Below are 16,319 nucleotides of genomic sequence, written 5' to 3' on the forward strand. Positions count from 1 at the left end.
AATTAAGCCTCCTCTGAACAGACTGTGTGAAGCTCTGAAATGTGTATCTCTGATGAAGTGTCAAGTCTGCCCCAGTGCTTCAGTCTTGGTCAGCTGGCACCCACAACCCCATTTATCCTTCTTTTCTGGGTGCCCTTAAAGTAGGGTTTTAAATTAATGCAATCAATCACTTATTTACTGAGCTACAGTCAGGCTTAATCAAGTAACAAAATAGCCTAGTTGAGGCTTCTATACACACCACTCTTGCCCTCCTATCTTCAAATTAGAGGAGAGACTGAAAAAGACAGTGGAGCCACTGGGGAATTCTATATCCCCTGCAGATAGCACCTCTCCCAAAATAAACTGCATAGAGGTAGGTGAATTTAGAGTTTGGATACCTTGGAGACAGCAAATTCTTAGCTCTCAAAGACAGTGCTACTCTTTATGTCTGAGGCTCACAGGATTTAGACAAAAACAGAGGAAAGGGGGATTGGAGAACAGAGTGTTAGAAGAAGTGAGTGGAAATATTGGGGAAGAGCATTAAAGGAATATATTAAGAGGAGTTATCAATGAACACTTATTAAGAGCCTACTATGTGCCAGGCACTTTGTACACGAAAAGGGGCAAAAATAAGCCAAAAAAAAGCCCAATACTTGTTCTCCTGGAGCTCATCATCTGATAGGGGTGACAACATGCAAATAACTATGTCCCAACAAGCTATATACGTGATATATTGGAAATAATCAATAGAGGGAAAGGCTCTACCATTATGAGGGATCAAGAAAGGCTTCCTGTAGAAGGAAGAATTTTAACTGAGACTTGAAGGAAGCCAGGGAAGACATGAGGCAGAGATGAACAGAGAGGGCATTTCAGGCATAGTGAGAGCCAGTGAAAATGCCCAACATCTGGAGATGGAATGTCTTGTTGAAGGAACAGCAGGGAGGTCAGTGTCACAGGATGTCAGAAGGTGGGGGTGAGGTATAATATGTAAGGAGACTAGAAAAGTACAGGCTATAAAAAGGCCAGGTTATAAAGGGCTTTGAATAAAAGATTTGAGATTTGATCTTGGAGGTGATAGGGAGTGACATAGTCTGACTTATGCTTTGGGTCATTTTGATAGCTGAATGGAGAAAGGACTATACTGGAAGGATAGAGGGCTTCCTGGGGATAGCTTTTTAAACAACCCTAGGCATATTTTCCATATCACTCTTATTGCCTAACAACTGTTTGAAACCAGGTAAGTTCCACTTAGCATTCCCAATACCCAATGTATATTAACAAATTGACTGTATTTCAGGACTGTTGGCACTGATTCCAAACTGACCTCCTCCATCTCAGGTATTACTGTTCTTAGTTCTACTAGTCTCTGTAATTTAGCATCTACATAGAACACAAAGTTCATGGGGTTCTCACCTTGATGCTGACACATAGATGCAACCAACATGGAATATGCTTGCCTTACTGTTTTACCATCCCCAAAACATGTCTTGAGTTTTTGTGAGCAATTTTGCCATTTCTTATTTGAATTCCAGGTCATTGGGTCTCCGAAAAGTGGAAATGTATTTCCACTCAATATCTCCGTCAACCAGTCCCTCTTCACTATGTTTGAGGCCCTCCAAGGATTCAGTGTTTCTGACACCCATGTACTCTAAGTTTCCTATGTCTGTTCCCTTTGAGTCCTAAGAAATTTCCTGTGTTAAGCCAGTGTTGCTTCTCTGCCATGATTTACCTAATACTATGTCCATTATCAAGTATAGCCTTTCTGACAGATCCAGTCGACTACTTTTCTCCCCTCTTTATCTTTGGAAGTGATGTCACTGTATGGCACAATGGAATTGGCTCAGCTCCTAGAACATCCTCTATGAGGTTCCATCAATCTGTGTTCCACTGACCTAATGGATTTGGCATTGATATTGTCTCCTGAGGCCACACCACCATCAGCCTCCAGGGAGGTACACTGCCTTGAACATTTTGACAAATAGAGGCAATATCTTTGCCTTGTGGAATATATACTTGCAGCACTTGAACATTTGTTGTCTGTTACATGCTTTTCTTTAATCTCTTGATTAGAACCCAATAGACTTTGAAGCTTGATCCTGGAACTGCTGTGATTTGTTGACCTTTTCCACTTTTTCTCAGACAGTTGTAAAGCAGATACATTCTCTTTGGTGGTAATGAATAATGAGTCCTAATATCGAGATATGATTGACTAATATGTAAGAGTCAGCCCAGGAAAGATTTAAGAACTAATCAATTCAAAAATCAGTAGCAAACAATCTCAGCTTAGAAAAAAAAGCAGCTTAGCTTTTATGGCATTGAATATATTGAATATATTCTTCTCAACATCAGCCACTACTGAGCTCCCATTCAAACTGCAGATAATGCTAATATTATAATCAAAATATTTTTTAAAAATCAAGATTGGAATTAAATTGATAACACGGAGAATTGGATGACATGGAGGTGGGGGTAGGGGTGGAAACTGATCCCAGGATGAGATTCCCACTTATAACCTTGGGTCACTAGGTTATCCTTGTGTCTAACAGGGCAGATTTTAAAATGGCTTATTGTAAAAATTATACTCTTGAAAGTATAGTTAGGAAATGGCTCCTGAAACTGGCTCCAGACAGAAAGCAAAAACCTGTCTCAACAATGGGTGCTTGGAGAGGGTAATCTCTCATTGTAGCTCCCAGAGCTATCCCATGTCCTCATTCCACAAAGGAAGAGACACTAGGAAACGTAAGGACAAGGTCGACCACAGATGTTTCTAAGAAATATTAAATCCATCAGATGTATTCTTTAAAGAATGATAATGCACTTCCTCCTCAATCTCTGCATTTTTTAATCTCTTTTAAGTTTTCTTCAAGACTCTGCTCACATGCTCCTTCTTACACAAGAGTGACCTTTCCTGATTTCAGCTCCCCCTCACTCCCCCCACCCCAAAATCCCTTGTTATTTACTTATACTGTGTACTTTGTATTTACTTATTTCTATATATCGCCTCTTGAGTAGAGGGGCTATTTAATGTCTAGCCTGATTAGCCTCCCAGGAATTAGCCTAGAAAAAAAAGGAAAGAAAAATGGAAAGAAGGAAAAAAGATGTAAGGAAGGAAGGAAGGAAAGAAGGAAGGGAGGGAGGAAGAAAGGGAGGGAGGAAGGAAGGAAGGGAGGGAGGAAGGGAGGAAGGAAGGAAGGAAGGAAGGAAGGAAGGAAGGAAGGAAGGGAGTGAGGAAGGAAGGAAGGAAGGGAGGGAGGAAGAAAGGGAGGAAGGAAGGAAGGAAGGAAGGAAGGAAGGAAGGAAGGAAGGGAAGAAGGAAAGAAGGGAGGGAGGGAGAAAGGAAGGAAGGGAGGGAGGAAGGAAGGGAGGGAGGAAGGAAGGAAGGGAGGGAGAAAGGAAGGAAGGGAGGGAGGAAGGAAGGAAGGGAGGGAGGGAGGAAGGAAGGAAAAAAGATGGAGGGAAAGGAGGAAAAAAAGAAGAAAGGGGGAAAGAGTGTTGCTGACACCCATGTAATCTAGGTTTCCTATGTTCCCTTTAAGTACTAAGAAATTTTCTGGAAAGAGGGCAGATGGGAAAGCTGGCTGGCAGGGGGGCAGGAAACAGTGAATTAGCACTTTGTTTTAGACTTATGTGAGATCTGGTAGGAATCATAAGAGACTTGAGAATACATCTAATCCTCAACCCCACCCCCACCCTCAACCCTACCACACCCAATCTCATTTTAAGATAAAGAAACTGAGACCAAGAGATGTTGAGCATTGCCTGAGGTGTCACAGATAACAGAGGAGGTTATCACTAGCTGGGCAAATTATGGAAGTCTTCTTGAAGAAGAAGCATTGGAGCTGGGTTTTAAGGAAATGATAAAACTTCAATAGATAAAGAGTAAAAATTCAACAGGTGAAGGGAAGGGAGGGTCCTCAAGGGATATATATGAGCAAAACCATGGCAATTAAAAAAAAAACAACAAGGGTATTAAAATTACTTGGGTGCAGTCAAAGTTCCAACATGGAGAAAAAAAGCTAGAAAACTCTTCTGTACCAGCCTAAGAGTTGTATTTGTTGCAGCTTGGGAAGAAAGGAACCTAAATGGAAATCAGGAAGAGAGGGCAGAGTTTCTCTCAGTTCAACTGGAGTTTGAAATATATCACCAGTGAGAGAGAAGAAAAGAAAGAAGTGGCAGACAACCCCCTTACCCGCACTCCAGACACACATGGGGCAGCAGCAAAACCATGACAGCCAGTGGCAGTGGCAGTGATATCTGCAATCCCTATTGTCAGACCCAAGCCTCCGTAGTGACTGAGAAAAGCATCTTCTAAATTGGACAAGTTGAGAAGTAAGTGACTGATGAGTTTTGTTTTCATTTTTGAATCTCAGGGGCTGGCTGTAGGAGATAGAGTGCTGTCAGAGAAAACAAGCAGGATAATTTGTCCTCACACCTCCTCGTCTGCCTTACTGCAGCACTTATTTCTCATCCTCAAAGGGACAAAGGTAGAGCCATCCTTCATTTTCCCAGGATTATAATCTCAGCACTATCTTTTACTTCTCATTCACCTTTACCACCAATATATAATCACTTTCCTAATTTTTGCCACGTCAATGTCTGCAACATTTCTTGTACTCTACGCATTCTCTCCACTCATGTAGATAACACCTTAGTTCACACCCTTATCTCTCCTTGCTTAAATTATTGCAATAGCCTCCTAATTTGGTTGTCCTACCTTAAAATTTCTTTCCATTCCAGTACAACCATCCCAAACATTCCAGAGAACAATTTGGAACTATCCACAAAGAAGACTATAAGACTGTGCATACCCTTTGATCCAGCAATACTACTACTGTCTCTGTATTTCAAAGAGATTTTTAAAAAGAGGAAAGGACCTATTTGTATAAATGGTTATAGCAGCTCTTTTTGAGGTGTGTAAGAATTGGAAATTGAGGGGATGCCCCTTAATTAGGGAATGGCTGAACAAGTTATGGGATATTATTGTGATGAAATACTATTGAGCTATAAAAAAGGATAAGCAGCGTGCTTTCAGAAAAATCCCAGAGAGACTTACATGAACTGATGCAAGAAGTGAGTGAGCAGAACCAGGAGACCATTGAACACAGTAAAAGTGCAATCATCAATTGTGAATGACTTAGCTATTGTCAGTAATACAATGATCTAAGACATTTCCAAAGGACCTATGATGAAAAATGCTATCCGCCTCCAGAGAGAGAACTGATAGAGTCAGAGTGAAGACTGAATATATATACATATATATATATATACATATATACATATATATGTATATATATATATATACTTTATTTTTCTTATTTTTTGGTCTGTGTTTTCTTTCACAACATGACTAAGATGGAAATAGGCTTTGCATGACTGTATATGTGTGGAATACCACATTACTTACCTTCTCAATGAGGTGGGAAGGAGGAGAGGGAAGGAGAGAATGTAGAACTCAAAATGTTAAAAAAAAAAAAGGTAAAGATTTTTTTATGTGTAATTGGGAAAAATAATTTAAAAAAGAAGGTAGAAGGATAATAAATGACCAAATCCTCATCGCCTATGACCAACCCTGGTCAAAGCAATTATCATCTTGTTGTCCAGCACCAAAAAAATTAAAAAAAAATTATTAGAGGAGAGTTAGTCAGGGTCTATTAGTAACTTCCAGTGAACAGCAACAGTAATCGGAATGGCCTTGACACACTGTAATTAGCACCCCAGTCACATGATGTAACATAATGAACTAATCTAAGTACAGGAGAGTTTTCTCCAAAGCTCCCAAGCTCCTGGCTTTCTTTTCTTCAATTCTTATTCTTTTGTTGCTTACCATTACTGTCTTATCTTTACTTGTAGACTGCCAAGTTTTCTCAAGGACCGTCCCAGGTCCATTGTCTTTACCCTCCTCTGAATACCCAGGTATAGGAAAGGTTAAAATAATTGCATCATTCAGGCTTAGCATTGGGCCTCTGGGACAGATGAAGTTGAGTAGATCCAGCTTAGGGCCTGATGTCATTTAAAATCAGTCCATTATGAAGGAAAGTAGCTGAGATGAGGACTAGGAAGGATGCTTGATACAAAGCCAGGTGATTCAAGGTATAAGGAGTAGCATGGAAGTAGATGAGAGTCAGAGCAGGTCAATAAAGGCTTCCTGACCAAGGAGAATGTGAAAAATAGAAGTTGGTGTTTTAGAGAACAAAATCAAATCACACTACCCATCTCCCCAATACCAATCTTTCAAAATGGTGAAACAAAAATCTATTTGCTAATAGTGACATTGTGAATGCTAAAATCCCATGGCCTCTAAAGAATTAAAGATATGGGCCCCCTAAAAGGCAATGGAAAAGTATATGGTAGAGGTGAATAGAATGCAACCCATTCTAAGTGAATTGTACAAGAGAAACAGTATAAGGGTTATCATCAGAGGGGTGTATGACCAGAAATAATGAGCTAGATGAATAAGCTAGATGAAAAAATAAGAGAGAACCCACAAATAGTCCGTGTACCTCTTTTGCAATGTCAAGAAATCCAGAAGAAGGCACCCAGCTTGTTGGATTGACTGGAGGAAATAGAAAAGCATGACATAGGATAGATAGCTGTGAATGGATTATCACCGGTGCCATTGAAGGCATTGCTTGCATCAATGAATTTACATAATCCACATCAACAAAGCATAATAAAGAAGTCCCAGGGTGTGGATTTAGGAAGACCTGGACTCAAATCCAGTCTCAGATATTTAATAGCTGTGTGGCCCTGATTCAGTCACTTAACCTCTATGTGCCTCAGTTTCCTCATCTGTAAAGTGAGGAGGTTGGACTCAATGTTTTATAAAGTCTCTTCCAACTCTAAATCTACAATCCCATGATTCAAATAGTAGCACTGTTAAAACCTATTTTTGTACCTGCCTACTTCTGAACTACCCCTATAAAATGAAGGCCAACTATCAGAGACAGATACAACCTTCCCTTACATACCTTTTAAATGCTTTCAACAATCAGGTGAGTGATAACTTGATATGTACACAAGCTTTTGCAGAAAAAATGGTCTGTCACAACAGTAAATCATTTTCCTCACAGTGGAGCATAACACTGTCTGTCTCTTAGGGAGCTCAGAAGCCACTCTCAACTCTGCCCATGTCTCATCTTTATATGTGAGTTAAGAATCCTACAGCAAGAACTGGACCACCAAAGTGGCATTCCATACTCCACAGGGATCTGCATGTTCCTTTCCCTCCCTCACTTTCAGGTGAGCAGAGTAGCTGTCATTGCTAAGTGCTATCTGTCAATATAGGCATGACACTTATGTCATCCTAAAGAGATCTCTACACTCTTGCATCAACATAGCAGAGTAGATATAGAATTAGGTTTGGAATGAAGAAGGCCTGACTTGAAAACCTGCCTCTGTCACTTATTAACAAAGTCTCAGTTTCCTTATCTGTAAAATGTATGTAATGACTCCATCACCAGGCCTAAGGTAGCTAAATAGTCCTAGATGCAGACTGCCTTGACACTTTAAAGCATTACTGTTATTATTATTATGCCATTAAGAACAGTTCTCATTACCTTAACATTAAGTTACCATGGAAGAGTAATTTTTGACTCTACACAGGAGGTTTAAAAAAATATATATATATATATATGTATATATATATATATATATATATATATATATATATTTCCCTTTGATATAATGAGCCAGCCTTTCAGTTTTTGCAGCTACTGTCTGATTTTAGGGATAGCTTCTCTGAAGGCAATGACTTCCTGTTTCTGGGATAGATGAATCTGTTTCCTAGGAGACTGAAAGGGTTAATATACATGCCCACACATTCTCAATCATGCTCATTTATGATGTAACTGAGAGCCCAAACACTATGTGTACCTACAAGGAGAGACATGTATAATTTAGGGCTAGCAGGCTAGGATTCTGTTTCATCTGTAGTTTGCATTTCAGAAGATAACAAACCTTTGCCTCAGCTTTTAAATTAGCACTGAGGAACTGTGGCAGTAATGTGTGACCAGGCCCTGACTACATATAAAATCCCTGCCCAAGATCCCTCACTGAACTCTTTTGATACTATGCTGGTGACCCGTGTTGGTTCTATTTAAAGTCTGAAGCACTGGATAGCCAATACAAATTTCAATTAACCACCAGGCATGTGAGCTAAAAAAGAAAGGGAAATTAGTGGGCCCTCTGTGAGCTGGGAGTAGCTCCTCGAACATTTATGGCATGATGGTTTAAGAAGAAATTAACTGTTTAGGAAGCAAGACCTGAGGGCTACTTAGTCAAGGCTTGCCATAAGGGTTAATAAGACACTCCTACGGTGTAATTCATCCACAAAGGTACCTAATGCATACCTAGGCCTGCCCTGGTGTTCACTTCTGCTGCTTCTCAGGCTAATGGATTTTAAAAGGTGTGGATTCCCTGGCCAGTTCATTTCAACTAGACTCTCTAATGGGAATTCACACAGCTTAATCTTTATCAGCTTCATTGAAAATCCCTAAACCCAGAAGACCCATAGGGAGGGATCAGCTTCTACCATGCCCACACACTGACTTTGAATGCTGCCCCCACCCCAGCCGGGCATCAGTGGTGGTTCAAGTTTTATGCAAAAAGGTTTTCACAAGATGGCCCAGTGAGGAAAAAAGAGAAACTGGTTTCAATGTGGTACTCATGACTAGCCGTTGACTTTTATTTCCTAGCAACTCGGGAATTTGTGGCCTTTCTCAAGTCATCATCTTGATTATCTGGTTCTTCAAAATGCATTAGGGCTGGGAATATCTGAGAAAATTGTCTTGATCGAAATTCTTGAAGTGAAAATTAAAAACACAGGATCACAAAGACCATCCTTGGAATATTCACTAGCTTTATAAGAACAGTCAAATTAAATCGAGGGCTGAGAGCCTTCAGTTCAGAACATGCAGCAATTACATTATATCCACGATGAAAGGTGGATTTTTATATCTTATTATGTAATTTGGGGCTATTACTTATGCGGGAGACAGGAGATCCTAAATTCTTGCTAATTTTACTTGTAGAGCAGTCACATTCTCATGCCAAGAGTTTTGCTTTTTTGCTTGACTTTCTGTTTCTCAGGAATGAACTCTGTCTACCCCTTGCTCTGCCCCTCCTTTTCAGGAATAAGGCCAGTAGATAGCCCCTGTCCAAGTGCCTGCCTCCACTCTGGTACAGCACAAGGTGATCTCCAGAGAGAACAATCTCCTACGCAGGTTGGAATCAGGTTTTTTGGCATCTGTGCTTAGGCAGTTCCTGTTTCAAATGATAGATAGTGTGACACACGGTGCTGCTCTTTGTTAGACAGAGCACAAACCCTGTTAGTTAAAAGTGAAATTTGTTGTCAAATCTATCCATGGCCAAAAAAAAAATTGAGGAAGAGCCTATCTCTTCCCGGGATTGTTATATGCTTTTGACATTGGTCTAGTATGAACTCATCTTGGAGACACTCTGCTTAGGCCGATGTGCTGCTTAAAGACTGACCGATAAACACTAAAATTAGTGACCAGGACAAGCTGATTCTGCCTTGGTGGAATGTTTTTCTTCCAATGGGGGTGAGGGGAACAACACTGGGGCAGTATCCTTGAAGCTGCCCTACCTGTTTGACATCAATAGAGCCTACAACAGACTGAGAATGCAGGAAATGGATTCTTTTTTTTTAATTTTAATTTAATTTAATTTTTAAAATTTATTTTTAGTTTTTAACGTTCATTTCCACAAAATTTTAAGTTACAAATTTTCTCCGTATTTCTACCCTCCCCCTCACTCCAAGATGGCATGTATTCTGATTGCACCTTCCCCGGTCTGCCCTCCTTTCTATCACATTGCGCCCCACCCTGCCCCAGCCCCTTACCTCCCAGCATGGCGCGATAGACCCTTCCCAGTGACCATCCAGGCCATCTTGGACCAGAGACATGTTTCGCTGTCATTTCGTGGGTTCTGTAGCTCTAGAATTTGTTTAGAGTCATTTTTTACAGGTGTTTGGAGGGATCTGGGGGAGAGCTCAAGCGAGTCCCTGTTTTCACGATGCAGTCTTGGCTCCACCCCCTCAGGAAATGAATTCTTGAGACAAAGTATATAGAAAGAGGCTCCCACTCAATGACTAACAAAAGTGAGCCATTGGGCTGCTGACTCCTGCTCAATTCCATGTCATCTTTTAATAATCCTCCGTGGACGTGTAAGTTTCTCTCCTCATCTTTCCAGATTTATTTTGCATTATTCCTTTTCAAGTCCTGCTGGCATCCATCCACACAGTCTTCCTTAGTGCTCTTCATAAATGGTGTTCCATTTCCTTTCTTCCTGTTTTTGTACTAACTGTCTTCCTGCTGCCTTGGTTGTCCTCCCTCCTCATCTTCATCCCTGAATTCCCTAGCTTCCTTCAAGGCTCAACTGAAACACTGAACCCTCCAAGAAATCTTTTCTTACATCCCTAGCAATCACCTTTTCTGTAAGTATGTATGTATGTGTGTTTGTGTATGTATGTGTATACACACACATACTTGCATGTATTTATACATACACATATGCCTACATATGTGCATCCATAGATATGTTATTTATATGTGCGTATGTGTATTTACATGCATACCTATATGATACCTTGATAAACCATCTTTGAAAATAGGCTTTATGGTATCATAGAACAGGTACTAACCTGGGTTCCCCTTCTTTCTCTGTTATTTCCTAGTTGTGTGGTCAAACGGGTGTATAGGTATATGTATATATTTACATATATATATATATTACTATGTACAAATACATATACATATATGAATACATATAGATTTATATAGTTGTGTGATATCTATGTACATAAATGTGTACATGCACATACATACACACACACACTTCTACCCCCAAGTGTTTGTTGGTCAAATGGAGTCTTTTCCAGCATCTAGTAATTTGAACTCGAGTACTGGCGCCTTAGTCCATAAGGTTAAAAATCAATAAAAATTTATTAAGCACCTACCATGTGTCAGCCATTGTAAACAGAAAGACACAACTAAAACAGTCCCTCCTAGAGCTGTTGCGAGATAATATGCAACTAGGTGGCACAGTGGATAGAGCACCAGGCCTGGAGTTAGAAAGACTCTTCTTCCTGAGTTCAAATCTGGCCTCAGACACTTACTAGCTCTGTAACCCTGGGCAAGTCATTTAGTCCTATTTGCCTCAGTTTCCTTATCCGTAAAATGAGGTGGGGAAGGAAATGGCAAACCATTCCTGTATCTTTGCCAAGAAACCCCCAATGGAGTCTAAGGCCAATCTGTAAGTGAAAGATATTTCCTGCCCATTGAATAGGCCTCAGGTGAGGCCAACAAAAGGAGGCCTGATTAGAGGCATGCCCACACCCTTTCACTAACTAGGTATGTGGCCCCAGATCCCACATCTTTTTGCTAAGTAGGCTCGAAGCCCTCAGGGCCATGAACAGGGTATATAAACTCAGAGGTTTTGTTTGGGGTTACACTCCTTGGAAGAGTGTTGGTGTGGAAACTCTGGGTAGCTGTCAAGGAGCCCCCTGGCTTTGAAAACCCAGATGTTGGTGTTTCTCTCTCTGGTAACTACGTATGTATAGCTTTGGTCAGACAACTAGACGTCTGTCCGTTGATTTGTGTTATTTGCTCTGTTTATATTTTCTCTGTATTGTGTTGTATTTGTATTGTAATTTCTGTTTGTATTCTCTCAGAGATGCTGGCTTTTCCACCTGAACTAAGTGATATATGTATATATATATATATATATATATATATATATATATATATATATATATATATATATATATATATATATATGTTTGATTAAAGTGAGATTGCAAACCCCTTAAAGTTGCTTTCCTTAGAAAAACAGATCAAAGAACCTATGGTAGCAGCCTTCCTGTGTGCTGGTGTTATTGGCCTTACACCCCATACCAGTAAGGCAATAAACACAACATAAACAATAATCGTGAATATGCCTATGTAGTTCTGTATCGCAACGTATGAGAGACTCTACCTAAAGAAGGTAAAAAAAGTATAAAATTTATTCAGACACCAGAAAACCATATCCCATAACCAAATGTTCAGCTCCCACAGCCAGTCAGCCCACTTTATCATAACAGCAAGGAACTTAAAAATGCCATATCACAGCCTAGAGCCTCACCATCCTAAAACTTCTCTGACTTCCTGCTGGGGTCTTCCCCAAAACAAACTCACAGTACAGCTAAGTCAGCCTGTTCAGTTCTAACAATCATGAGGGCGGCCATTAGCAACCATTAGCAGCAAAAACATCTTTCTCTCTCTCAGCTTTTCCTGCGACATAACTTCCTTTTCCTGTCAGGAAGCTCCTCCTACCACACATATCATAGGCTTACTCTGATGTAAGCAGGTCACATGGCCTGCTTTTAATGGGTGGGGAAGATCTTCAAATCTAATTGCTACTACACACCCCCACAGCAGCTGCTAGCAACATTATTGTTACATAGGGCCACAAAGAGTCAGACATGACTCAAAATGACTGAACAAATGCAGATATAAAAACACATGATATACACATACACACACAAATAAAAATAGGTAATGAGAAAAGGAGAAAAGAAATCAGGGTTATTTTATTGCCAATAGGGCCATAAACATAAAAACTGGAAAACTAAAAAAAATGCTTTTTTTCATGTTTGGGCTTTATATTAGATTACTAAAAGAAATCTATTCAGAATAATGGCTTTCTGATCTTAAATTTAATTCACTATTTTACACAATTATAAAAGTGTATAGTATTAATTTTCAAACATCAGGAGAAAAATGTGATGTCCACCCACCACAAGCATATTTTACAAAATAAATGTATTCCTGAAGTAGTTGTTTGGTAGGTCAGATCCTATTTCCCAACATACTCTGAAAGCTTCTGGCTTCCCAGAAATAACAGATTGATTGGGACTGAAAGGGGAAAGAGCAGTGTGTGATATATGTTAAAAGGACAGCAGTCAACGAAAGAGTGGGGAAGCAGGATTATTGGGATCCACAATAGTAAGCGAAGTAATGGGAAAGTTTCCCATTTACAGGAAAATTCAGCCCAGGAAGAATGAAAATAGCAAAAGTCAAATTTGGTCCTGATTTTGCATTCATGTAGCTATGAGTTTCTATGGAATCACAAAATGTTTGAACTGAAGGGGACCTTAAAAGTAGTGTAATCCAATCCCCTTACTTGACGGGTAAGGAAATTGATACATAGCATGGTAAATGGCTGGACCTAGCAAAATCAGAGAAGGAAGGGGAACCCAGCTCAATACTAGGTCTATGACACCCAGAAATCTGTTTCCAGAGAAAGTTCAGTAAGAAAGGCATGTGTGTGTGTGTGTGTGTGTGTGTGTGCGCGTGCGTGCATGCATGCACACACACATGCTAAGTTCTCTAATTTTAATTATCATCATTTAATATGGAATTGTTAAGAAAAATATCTTTTGGCAAAAATGTCTTGAAAATACCTGCTTTTTCTAAGACAAATGCTTTAGAGGAAAGTGATTAGAGACCAAAGACCAAGGATCAAGTGACAGTTTTATGTCCTTAGGTAGGTCATTTGATCCTTCTAGGATTCAGTTTCCTCATCTGCAGAAGCAGGGGCTTGGACTAGATTATTTCTAAGGACACTTCCAGCTTTCATATGTTGTAATGCTTTCTGTAAAGTGTTTACAGAATGTCCCTGGTTGCCTGTTCGCTAAGTACATTAACCAACAAAGGTTATGCTAAGAGATTGTTCTGCCTCAGCTCCATGAACATCAGCAAAATGTACAAAACATTTCTTTATAACTAAAGAAACAAAACCCATGACTCATCTGTTCCAGAGGACAATCACAAGAAGAATGACTGACATTTACAAGGCCAATGTCGCAAGGGGCAGCCAGGAACAGAACACCCAAAGCACTAAAGCCAGGTTGTGGGGTTGATTGGAGTGGCCAGACGTGAGGTAAGGAAGTACAAACGCAGTACTGTGGAAACTGCTCAAATATGCACAAGGCTACAGAGGACACAGGGAGGAAGAAAAGCAGGCTGTTATATAATGCTGCTTGCCTCTGCGTGGTTCCCTTAAATCCCTCCTCCCACCTTTAAAATTGGTGGCTTTTATTTTAATATCAAATTCATTTACAGACATCCCTCTCCCCCATCCAGCAAGCCTTCCCTTGTAAAATTGGTTTTAAAAATTCTATAAATATTTTTTAAATTTTTTTACCTTTTTTTTCAGTTGCCCAAAAGAAATCTATCTTACTCTCTTCATCCTTTACAACTCCTGGCCGGATATACGTATTACCAGATGACTTTTCTTGGGTGTCCAGTCAGAGGCATGTTGAAATGTGGGCAATAGACATTCTTTATCCATTTGATCTTTTTTGTGTAGATGGGCAGGCCAAACTCCTTTTGAGTGATTACTGATATCTAAGTGTATCTGCAATGTCTTGAGGTTTGATAAAAATCAACATGGTGTCAACGGAAAATAAGAACATTTGAATGAATAGACCATCCACAGAGGATCCCTCCTTGACTTGGACTCTGTGTCGAATCTCCTTCACAACATAAAACATAGAATGTTAGAACCAGAAGGGACCTAAGGACATAGACTGTTAGAATATAAAACACAGACTATGAGAGCTGAAAGGGCCCTTGAAACCAATAATGCTATAATTAGAAGGAACCTTTGAGATATGTAGTCTGACTGCTATCATTTTATAGGTAAGCAAATGGACACTCAGAGAGTTCAAGCTTCTCTAAGTGATCAGGGTTAGCACTAAAACTGGAATGGTAACCTTCTAATTCCCAGTCCGGTGTTCTTTCTCTCATTCCTTTCACAACCCCAATTTCTTTTTTTCTACTCTTATTAGTTAATTTATTTATTTTTAGTTTTCAACATGCACCTCCATAAGTTTTAAATCTTTTCCCCCTCTTTCCCCACTCCCTCCCCAAAACAGCCTGCAATCTGATATACCCTCTACATACACATTCCTATTAAACATATTTTAACATTAGTCATGTTGTATAGAATTATAACAAATGGGAGAAACCATGAGAAAGAAAAAAACAAAACAAAACAAAAAGAAAACAGTCTGCTTTGATTCCATATTTCCTTCTCTGGATGTGGATGGCATTTTCCATCATGAGTCCTTTATAATTTTTTTTTAGTCTGTGCATTGCTGAGAAGGGCTAAGTCTATCAAACTCAGTCATTGCACATTGTGGCTGTTACTGTGTACAATGTTCTCCTGGTTCTGCTCACTTCACTCAGCATCAGTCCATATAAGTCTTTCACGGTTTTCCTGAAGCCTTCCTGCTCATCATTTCTCATAGTACAATAGTATTCCATTACATTCATATACTACAACTTGCTCAGCCATTTTCCCAATGGGCATCCTCTCAATTTCTAGTTCTTGGTCACCACAAATAGAGCTGCTATAAATATTTTTGTACACATGAGTCCTTTTCCCATTTTTATGATCTCTTGGGGATACAACCCTAGAAGTGGTATTCCTGGGTTGAAGGGTCTGCACATTTTTATAACCCTTTGGGCATAGTTCCAAATTGCTCTCCAGAATGGTTGGATCAGTTCACATACTGTTACATCTTCTAAGGAATCTTGAATGACATTAACATATAAATGGAAGAACCCTTGTAGAAGGGTCTGTTCTGTTGAGTTGAATGCTTTTTGATAATCAACAAACAATACTCACATGAGAATCTTGTAGTCTTTACATCTTTCAGTCAATTGTGAGATGGTAGATATAAGCCATCATGGAATCAAATTCCTTTGAAAACCTGCCTGTCCCTTGCCAATGCTGTCATAAAAGATTTCCTGTGTAGATGATCCACAAAGATTTTCTAACAAAGTAGGCGCTTAGGTGACTGAGAACATCACCAACAACAGACCTATCAATAAAGTCCAAGTGTGTGTGCACCTTCCCCTCCTTCAGATTTCTTGTCAATTGACCCCCAGTACCTTCATAACTGCACTGCCCCTAGCATGCAGTTCCCTCCATAAACACCTAATCCAATCAGACTACTTTTCCTGTCCCCCTACTTTCTAAAATAGCTAAGGCCCATCTTTTCTTTTAAAAAATAATATATTGTTATTTAATTCTTTATTTCCCAATTACAAGCAAAACTTAACATTTTTGAAAAAATTGAGTTCCAAATTCTCTCCCTCCCTCTCACCCCTTGAGAAGGCAGGCAATATAATGTTGATTATATATATTAAGACATGCAAGACATATTCCCATATTAGCCAAGTTACAAAAGAAAACATACATATAAAAAACTCAAGAAAAATGAAGTTTTAAAAGTATGCTTCAATCTGTATTCAGTTCATCAGTTCTCTCTC

The sequence above is a fragment of the Trichosurus vulpecula genome, chromosome 6 (assembly GCF_011100635.1).
Source record: "Trichosurus vulpecula isolate mTriVul1 chromosome 6, mTriVul1.pri, whole genome shotgun sequence".
Lineage (NCBI taxonomy): Eukaryota > Metazoa > Chordata > Mammalia > Diprotodontia > Phalangeridae > Trichosurus > Trichosurus vulpecula.